General features: G+C 40.5%; 1 non-coding gene across 1 annotated transcript; it reads right to left on the minus strand.

The window, feature by feature from the left end:
- Positions 1-6,094: 6,094 nt before the first annotated feature.
- LOC113456987 lies at positions 6,095-6,221 on the minus strand. The gene has a single exon (XR_003377656.1). It is a non-coding gene; the product is annotated as a U6atac minor spliceosomal RNA (small nuclear RNA).
- Between the last annotated feature and the right edge of the window lie 2,401 nt (positions 6,222-8,622).

Genomic DNA, 8,622 nt, shown 5'->3' on the forward strand with positions numbered 1-8,622 from the left:
TATTTAATATATAATTAAAACAACTCCCCTTCGAAATGTCCTAGAGTTGTTCAATTATATGTTAAAACTGAAACAAATATAAAAACTTCAATAAATATATTTTCTTCCAAGAAATGACACTTGGTGACTTTTTTGTTATTGTTGGGTTTGATGTTGTCGCCTCTAAGGAGGTCAGCAATATGGAAACATAAAGGCCAATTTAATTTGGGCATCTGCGGCTGCCAAGTATTTTAATTCAGACAGCTGTGACTGAAGAGTTAATATTTTACTTGTCAAAATCCAAAAGAAGGCCAGTGAATCACTCTAATTCTCATTAAGAGGCTTTCCCCCAGTAGCACCCTAATTCAAAGTAATGAAAGTAGAGACTGAGTGCGATCCTAATACCAGTTGAGACCTATCTTTTAATATTTCTCCAGTGATGGATTAGGGATCGGGGAAATTCATCTCAGATCATAGAGCCTAATTTAATAAGGGATCATTCCAAGAGTATTGCATTTTATAATAATGTCATTTAATGTGTCGTCTTCCATTTTTACTGTCCCATACGTATGCTTACGCGATGGTGCCATAGGGATAAACTTTTAAAGAACCAGCATCATTTTTAGTTTTCATTTTCCTTAAGTAGGGGGCCATCCATGAAAACATCCATTAGTACCTTTATTATCGCAAAATAAGAGCGCGAGAGGCCCGCCTCATTTGCAGGACAACTTAATAGACCCCTAAGTAAATCAACACTTTACGGGATCTCAAGCGTGGAGAAGGGTGAAAACGTTAGAGATGGTTTGAATAAATCAAACTCCATCACCTAATACATTAACAATAATACAAGACCCGAGAAACCTTGTAGTTTGGAAATGCATGAAAATAGCATTCCAGAAGCTAATCTTGCTTTCTCCTGTGCTCCTCATTTTCAGCTGATTTACAATTCGAGCGAAGCTTTAATAACTGCTTAGTAAAGACTAATTATTCATGGTGCCTAACTTTAGGGAACTAATATGAAGGGCTATTTTTTCATAAATTGCATTCACTTATTCAATGAGGAAAACAAATTGTCAGGAACAACATTATATGAAATACCTAACTTTATTATTTTATATTAACATCTAACTGTATTTAATCAACTTTGCTATTTTTATCTTGGCATTACAGCGCATGTGAACCCGTCGGCGATTACCAGGGCACTAGTTAAATGAGTTCAGGTCAGAGCATCATAACCACATAAATGTCAATACATTATTATTGGCTATAACTCCTACAGTGCCGGCAGGAGGGCTGCTTAATCACAGTGACGCTCTCCGAAGCCTTCAGGACAGCTGGCGTTACAACAGGCCGTTTTCCTGCTCACAGCTCAGGTTTGGGCCTTCGCCGCTCACGTCTGTCTTTCATCATTTTCCTTTCCCTTTCGGATGCATTTGCCTTAACACACAAACTCTAAAGGACACCCTAGGAACATCTCTCTGTTGTAATTGGGCCTCTGTTCTCCAAAACATGGGAGTCATCTGAGCGGAGCGGAGCGGAGCCATTCCCAACGTTTTTGTGGCTGTGACTCGTTCACTATCTACTTTGTAGTTCGGTCATCCTCAAGGCGCTGCAAAATTTCAAATTTCTTCTTGAATTTTAAAATAAATCTTGTTTTCTCCCTGCCTTGGTTTTTTTTTTATTAATTCCTGCCTTTCCTAAAATACACCTTCTTTCTATTTTTTCCCCTTTACCCCCATGGCTTTCATCTCTGCCTTCCTTGCTCACAGAACCACTTCACTTATTAGATCCTCGAATAATTTGAGACCTGCTCTTTTATTTCTTTTTTTCTTCCCATATTTTCCTTTACCTGTCATTATTTCTGTTCATTCTGTTTATATTTTGTTATCCATATCATATTGCCTTTTTAAAAACTCATGACTTCTCCTGCTAATAAGTATAACAAGACATATACACATAGTGAGACCCTAAAATCTCTTTAAAGACAAAGTCAATTTGCCAAGAAAAAAATATGGTGTTATTTAAAACCATGTCAATATGACAAAAATGGGGCATGAGTCTGTCATCTAGAATAATTACAAACGATTGTTTGAGTCATACAAGGTATGCTTGAGATAGAAGTAAAAGAAAAAAAAATAAAACCTAAAATAAATGTTTAAAATTGGGTATTTTTTTCTGATTGGGAAAAAAGAACTCAAGGTAATTTTGTTATGTGATTTTCTCAAGTCTGACTCTTTTTGTTTTATATCAAAACAAATGTGACATGAAATGATACTTAAACTGTCACCATTTTGCAAGTATCATTGTAAACTTATGGTCACAGCGCATTCCACATAGGCCTGTGACTCCCGTGCAGAAATACTTATACTATGCCTTCCCGGTCTTTACTGTTGGTAAGTTAACATACTACATTCACAAAAGGAACAAGAAAAACTTTCTGTGTGGTTGCAAAAAGAACTGTCCATATACTACGGTGAGGACTTTAGAAAACTAATGAGGTTTTCCCTTCACACTGAACTACATAGGCTGAACGATGCAGGCGGATCTAATATGGTTTGACTCTAACTCTGTTTCCATGGTGGGACCAGGATTTTCAAGTAAGTGTAGTTGAACATATTGGTGTTTGCAAAGAAATTCACAACAAAATTCACATGAAGGTGACATGGAAATTCAAACAGCTGTCACACTAGGGAAATCACAAGTTTCTGAAGTAAAAACACAACACAGAATCAGACTGAATTTAAGAGCCTGTGCCCCCCCCCACAAGAACCTAGCAGACAATGAGGACTACTGAGATCTCAAGAACAAGGGCAATGGGTTTTTGATCCTACTGCACGTGCTGGCTTTGGGGGGGCCTGGGCGGTTTGGATGCTCAACTTACTAAACCTGGATGGAGGTGGGCGGTCCTTGGACTTCCCACAGGTCAGGGAACCCTGATTGCTCTTCAAGCAGATGAGGGAGAGGGACTTGATCGGGGGAGGGGGAGGGAAATGGGAGGCGGTGGCGGGGAGGAGGCAGAAATCCTTAATAAATAAATAAATTAAAAAAAAAGAACCATTCATGTTCTCGGGAGTGCTTCTTTAAAATTCACTGCGCATAGCCATAACCATTTTGACAATGTTTTAACGTAAACCGAAAAAGAAGGCTTTGATTTCCTTGGTTTTCCTTAGTTCTCCAGACATTTAGTTGAGTCAATAAATGAAAGTACAAATGACTTTTTTTATTACGAAGCAAAGATCTGCCAAGTTTAACGAGAGAGTTTCAAGTAACTGTAACACCGAAAAACTACAAAAGAAAAATCTAGTGACCCCAGCAGTGAATTGGACACTGGCCCAGAGACTAAAGTCACTGCATGGAAATAACTTTAGAGAGGCTAATAGAATACACTCAATACAAGCCCACCTCCCGAAAACTAACTCATAACCTTCTAACAGGAAAGCAGCGTGTCTATTAGGCTAGACTCCTGATAAGCACATGGTCCCTATGGCTACACACTCAACTTGCCTGCACGCTGTATTCTGGTCCTAAATCAACCTGGCAATGGCTACACTTCAGAAGGTGGTGTAAGGTAATAATTCATGGCACTTTAGGTTGGCCCAACAAAATTAAAGGTTTTGTGACGTTTGAACAGCTCTTCTTGGAGCATGACCATGGTGAACATGGCTTCACCAATTACCAAATATCACACAGTTATCAAGTGACAGAGTTTTGAGACTCTGAGCCATCATTTGACACTATTTGATGCAAATTCGGCTTAATTACATATTAAAATGACATGTGGTTTGATGGAGGAAGGTCATTGGTTAAAAAATAAAGAAACTGCCTTGGCCCATTATGTTCTTATTGGTTAGAACATAGGCGGGTGGAGTAAACAGAACAGAATGCTGGGAGGAAGAGGAAGTGAGCTCAGAGATGCCATGCTCCCCTCTCCCGGGCACACAATGAAGCTACGGCCCAGGATGGACATAGGCTAGAATCTTCCCGGTAAGCGCACCTTGGTGCTACACACTTTATTAGAAATGGGCTAGTCCAGGTGTGAGAGTTAGCCTAGAAGAGGCTGAATATAATGGGCCAACCAGTGATTAAAAGAATACAGTTTCCACTATACTGAGTGAGGTAACCCAGACCCAAAAAGATGAACATGGGATGTACTCACTCATAATTGGTTTCTAGCCATAAATAAGGGTCACGGAGTCTACAATTGGTGAACCTAAAGAAGCTAAGTAAGAAGGTGAACCCAAGGAAAAACATATAGTTATCCTTTTGCTATGGGAAGTAGACGACGAAATTGCCGGGGAGAAAATTGAGATCTTGAGAGTGGGGTGGGATGGGGGTAAGGGGAGATGGGGAAAGAAAAGCGAGAAGGGGAGGATGGGGGGGAACTTGGGGAAAAAAGGATGATTGGGATAAAGGAAGGTTGGATAGGGGAGCAAGGAAGCACAATTCTTAGTTAAGGGAGCCACCTTAGGGTTGGCGAGAGACTTGAACCTAGAGTGGCTCCCAGGAGCCCAAGGTGATGTCCCCAGTTAGTTCCTTGGGCAGCTGAGGATAGGGAACCTGAAATGACCTATCCTATAGCAATACTGACAAATATCTTGCATATCACCATAGAACCTTCATCTGGTGATGGATGGGGATGGAGACGGAGACCCACACTGGAGCACCGGACTGAGCTCCCAAGGTCCCAATGAGGAGCAGAAGGAGGGAGAACATGAGCAAAGAAGTCGGAAACACGAGGGGTGCACCCACCCACTGAGACAGTGGAGCTGATCTATTGGGAGCTCACCAAGGCCAGCTGGACTGTGACTGAAAAAGCATGGGATAAAACTGGACTCTCTGAACATGGTGAACAATGAGGGCTGATGAGAAGCTAAGGACAATGGCACGGGGTTTTGATCCTACTTAATGTGCTTGCTTTGCGAGAGCCTAGCCAGTTTGGATGTTCACCTTCCTAGATATGGACGGAGGGGGGAGGTCCTAGGACTTACCACAGGGCAGGGAACCCTGACTGGAGAGGGAGGGGGAGAGGAGTGGGGGAAGGGGGAGAAGGTGAGAGGAGGGGGAGAAGGGTGGGAGGAGGGGAAGGGAAATGGGAGGCTGGGAGGAGGCAGAAACTTGGGTTTTTTTTTTCCTTTTCTCAATAAAAAAAAATAAAGGTGTTATGAACATAAAAAAAAAAAAAGAAAGAAAAGAATACAGTTTCCGTGTAATTATTTCGGGGCATAAGCTAGCAGGCGGCCGGGGTGCTGGGGATGCAGCCCTGCCGCTCCTATTACAACAGTGGTTTGTTCCCAATATCAACTTAGGACACTGCCTTTTAAAATGGACCACAGGAGGACATTATGGAATATACTAAAGTTCTAAGATTCCTTAATGTCTGTTTTTATGTTTTGTCAAAATCCCTTTTCTTTTCTATTTTTCTTTTTTTTATGTCTCCTGCATTTTTTCTTTTTAAAAAAATCCTATTTTACATACCAATCCCAGTTCCCTCTCACTCCCCTCATCTTCCCCACCCCATCCACCCATCTACTCCTCAGAGAGAGTAAGTCTTTCCATGGAGAGTCAACAAAGTCTGGCCATCACTGAAGCATGCTCAAGGCCCTCCCTGCTGTATCTAGGCTGAGCAAGGTATCCCCCCATAGGGAATGGGTCAGTTCATGCACTAGGGATAAATACTGTTTTCATTGCTAGTGGCCCCGACAGTCTGCCCACATCACAGAACTATCACCCCCATTCAGAGGGCATAGTTTGATCATTTGCAGGCTCCCCAGCTGTCAGTCAAGAGTCAGTGAGCTCCCACTTGCTTCTGTTGGTATCCCTATCATGGTATTGACCCCTTTGCTCATAATATTGCTCCTCCTCTCTTCAGCTGGGCTCCAGGAGCTCAGCCCAGTGCCTAGCTGTGGATCTCTGCATCTGCTTCCATCAGTTACTGGTTGTAGGTTCTATGATGACAATTAAGGTAGGCATCAATCTGGTTACAGGGGAACTGCAGGTAAGATACTTTCTCTACTGTTGCTTGGATTCTTAGCCGGGATCATCTTTGTGGATTCCTGGGAATTTCCCTAGTGCCAAGCTTCTCGCTAACCCCATAATGGCTCCCTCAATCAAAATATAAAAACAGTGGTTAGATGCCACAAAGTCGAAGGCAATGCCTTAACTGTATGCCTGTTGTTAGGCCCAAGGGCCTCTTCCATTTTTGTCAAGAGAAGTGCTAGCCTTCTCTCCTTTCAATACAACACATCTAAATCCTTTTTCACTGCTGCAATAGAATCCTCTAGGTATTGTGACTTTGATATACTTTTGTATATGATCTTTTGCAGGCAATTACAATTTCTTCTTATTTCTTTCCTAAATAGATTTTATATACATGTCCTGGCTAGGTTTTATACATATCATATAATATATGTATGTATATATGTATGTGTGTATGCAATATATATGTGTATATTTGGAGTTTTTAATAAAGCATCCAAGTCCTTTCTATATAAAATGATTTTTTCCTATAAAACTCCCCACCTCTACTTCAAATATTTTCTCTCTGAGCTCCAAATCGTCACCAGATACTTGGTCAATGGAAACTACTAGTCAAGAACTCCAGATAGAAACACAGTGATACTCAAGTCGGTCATCTGCAGGTCTTCATAGAAATGGGTCTCCAATAACCCAACTCATTTCTTAACTGTGTCAAGGGCAGAACGTACCCAGCATTTTGGTCTTAATAACTAGCTTTTATCTGTTTCAATAATAACGCCTCCTAAGCTACTTCTTACCTATTTGTATAAAAGACAATTTTATATAGTTGTGTAAATTTCCCCCACAAATGTAATTTTTTTATTATATGCAGAGATGTTTCCAAACGAGAGTGCAAATTGCACTGCATTTTCTAGTACTTTGTTTTAAGGATACTTTTAGTTATATTATTAAGTTCTATTTAAGCATCAGGTCCTTAAAAGAGAAATGGTTTTAAACCACCTCTAAACTTCTCTCTGTTGTGTGTTATAATTCAGTAGGCAGAAGTCTTACTCCATAACATTGCTTATTTCAGATCCTGCTTGCTTTTCCATAAGGCAAAGAAGTCAAGGGTCTATTTTTATCAGCACTAGGAGAGTGTCCCTTACTTACAAAGGGAAAAAAAATCCACGTTCAAAATTAAGCGAATACAAACCCCTACTTTTCCAATTAGGGGTAAACTAAACACGAGTGTGAACGCTCTGAGAAACGGTACATAGAATTGTTTTCCCACCAAAATGTTCCATGGGAGTGGAGAAAGGCAGACACGATGCCAGAGACTGAAGTAGGCAGGGCGAGGGGGGCGCAGCAAGGCAAGAAGAGCTCAGGAGGTAGGGGCCTGAATTAGGACTAGCTGTCTTGTCTTACGGCCTCGGGTGGCAGCTGTCTTGGCTATTCATAGTAATCTACATGCTGTGACAGTCTGGCTTTGAATAGCGGCAGTGAAATTTTTCAGTTCCGTTATTAATAATAATTTGTCAGAACCAAATCATAATGATATCAAAGTGTTCGCCATTCCAATTCCTTTTGTTTTGTAATGAAATGTTTTTGTTTCCATCGCGAGCTTCGTTTTGATTGCCCAATGCCAGACAGGGTAACCAGCAATTTCCTTAGTAATTATGATTAGCATATAATTAAGAATAAGTATCATGCTCCTGCAATAAATAAGCAATCATGGAGATAAAAATGGGAGCAGAGAAGGTGTTGTCGGTCCATCAAATCCTCAACTGATTATAAAGTCTGCTGTAGCCAGGACCGCAGAATAAAGAGCAAGCATGATCTTAGGTTCTCAGTGTGCTGTTCCTGCTTCCTAGACTCCTTGCCCTTCCCGACCAGTACACCTAAACATGATCAGAGAGTTAGCACTGTCATTATCTTCCATTTCTTTCCCCTTTAGCATGTCATCATTGTTTATGGATTCTTACAGTTGCACAAAACCCCTAAATTTTAAATATAAAGGTTAAATCCCTAAATTACAGTCTCGATTTAACCATGTTATAATTATAGCTGAGCTCATACTCTATCTTCTATCATCCAAAACTTGCACAAGGCCTTGAGTCTTTTTCAGTTTCAATTATATCAAATTTGTAAGATGAAATGTTAAATTTGGATTAAGAACAGAACTGCTTGCTGTCGATAATATTTCTCAGGAGTTGGCTGATTTAATGTACCAGAGAGTTTTAAATTGCACCAGGGGAGGGGCTCCATTACATGGGGTCAGGGTGGTCAACTGAAACTAAGCCAAGAATGTAGTCTTTTTATTGAGAATATTATATATTTATACATATATATTCTAGTTATTGTTCCCTTGCCCCAACTCCTCCCACATATCCCCCCACCCAAATTCTTTCCTTTTGTTTCTCTCTCATCAGAATACAAACAGGCATCAAAAAAAGAAGATAAAAGCCAACAAACCAAAATAGGAAAAAAAAAAAGAAACAAACAGAAAAAATAGAGCCAAAAAAAGCTCAAGAAACATAATAGATGCAAAGAAACACATACACAGAAGTCCCATAAAAACACAGAATGTATACACAAAGAAACTGTAAGGTAAAAAAGGAAGAGGAGGAGGAAGAAGGGAGAGAGAGAGAGACAGAGAGAGAGAGAGAGAGAGAGAGAGAGAGAGAGAGA

Source organism: Microtus ochrogaster, chromosome 1, assembly GCF_000317375.1.
Source record: "Microtus ochrogaster isolate Prairie Vole_2 chromosome 1, MicOch1.0, whole genome shotgun sequence".
NCBI lineage: Eukaryota > Metazoa > Chordata > Mammalia > Rodentia > Cricetidae > Microtus > Microtus ochrogaster.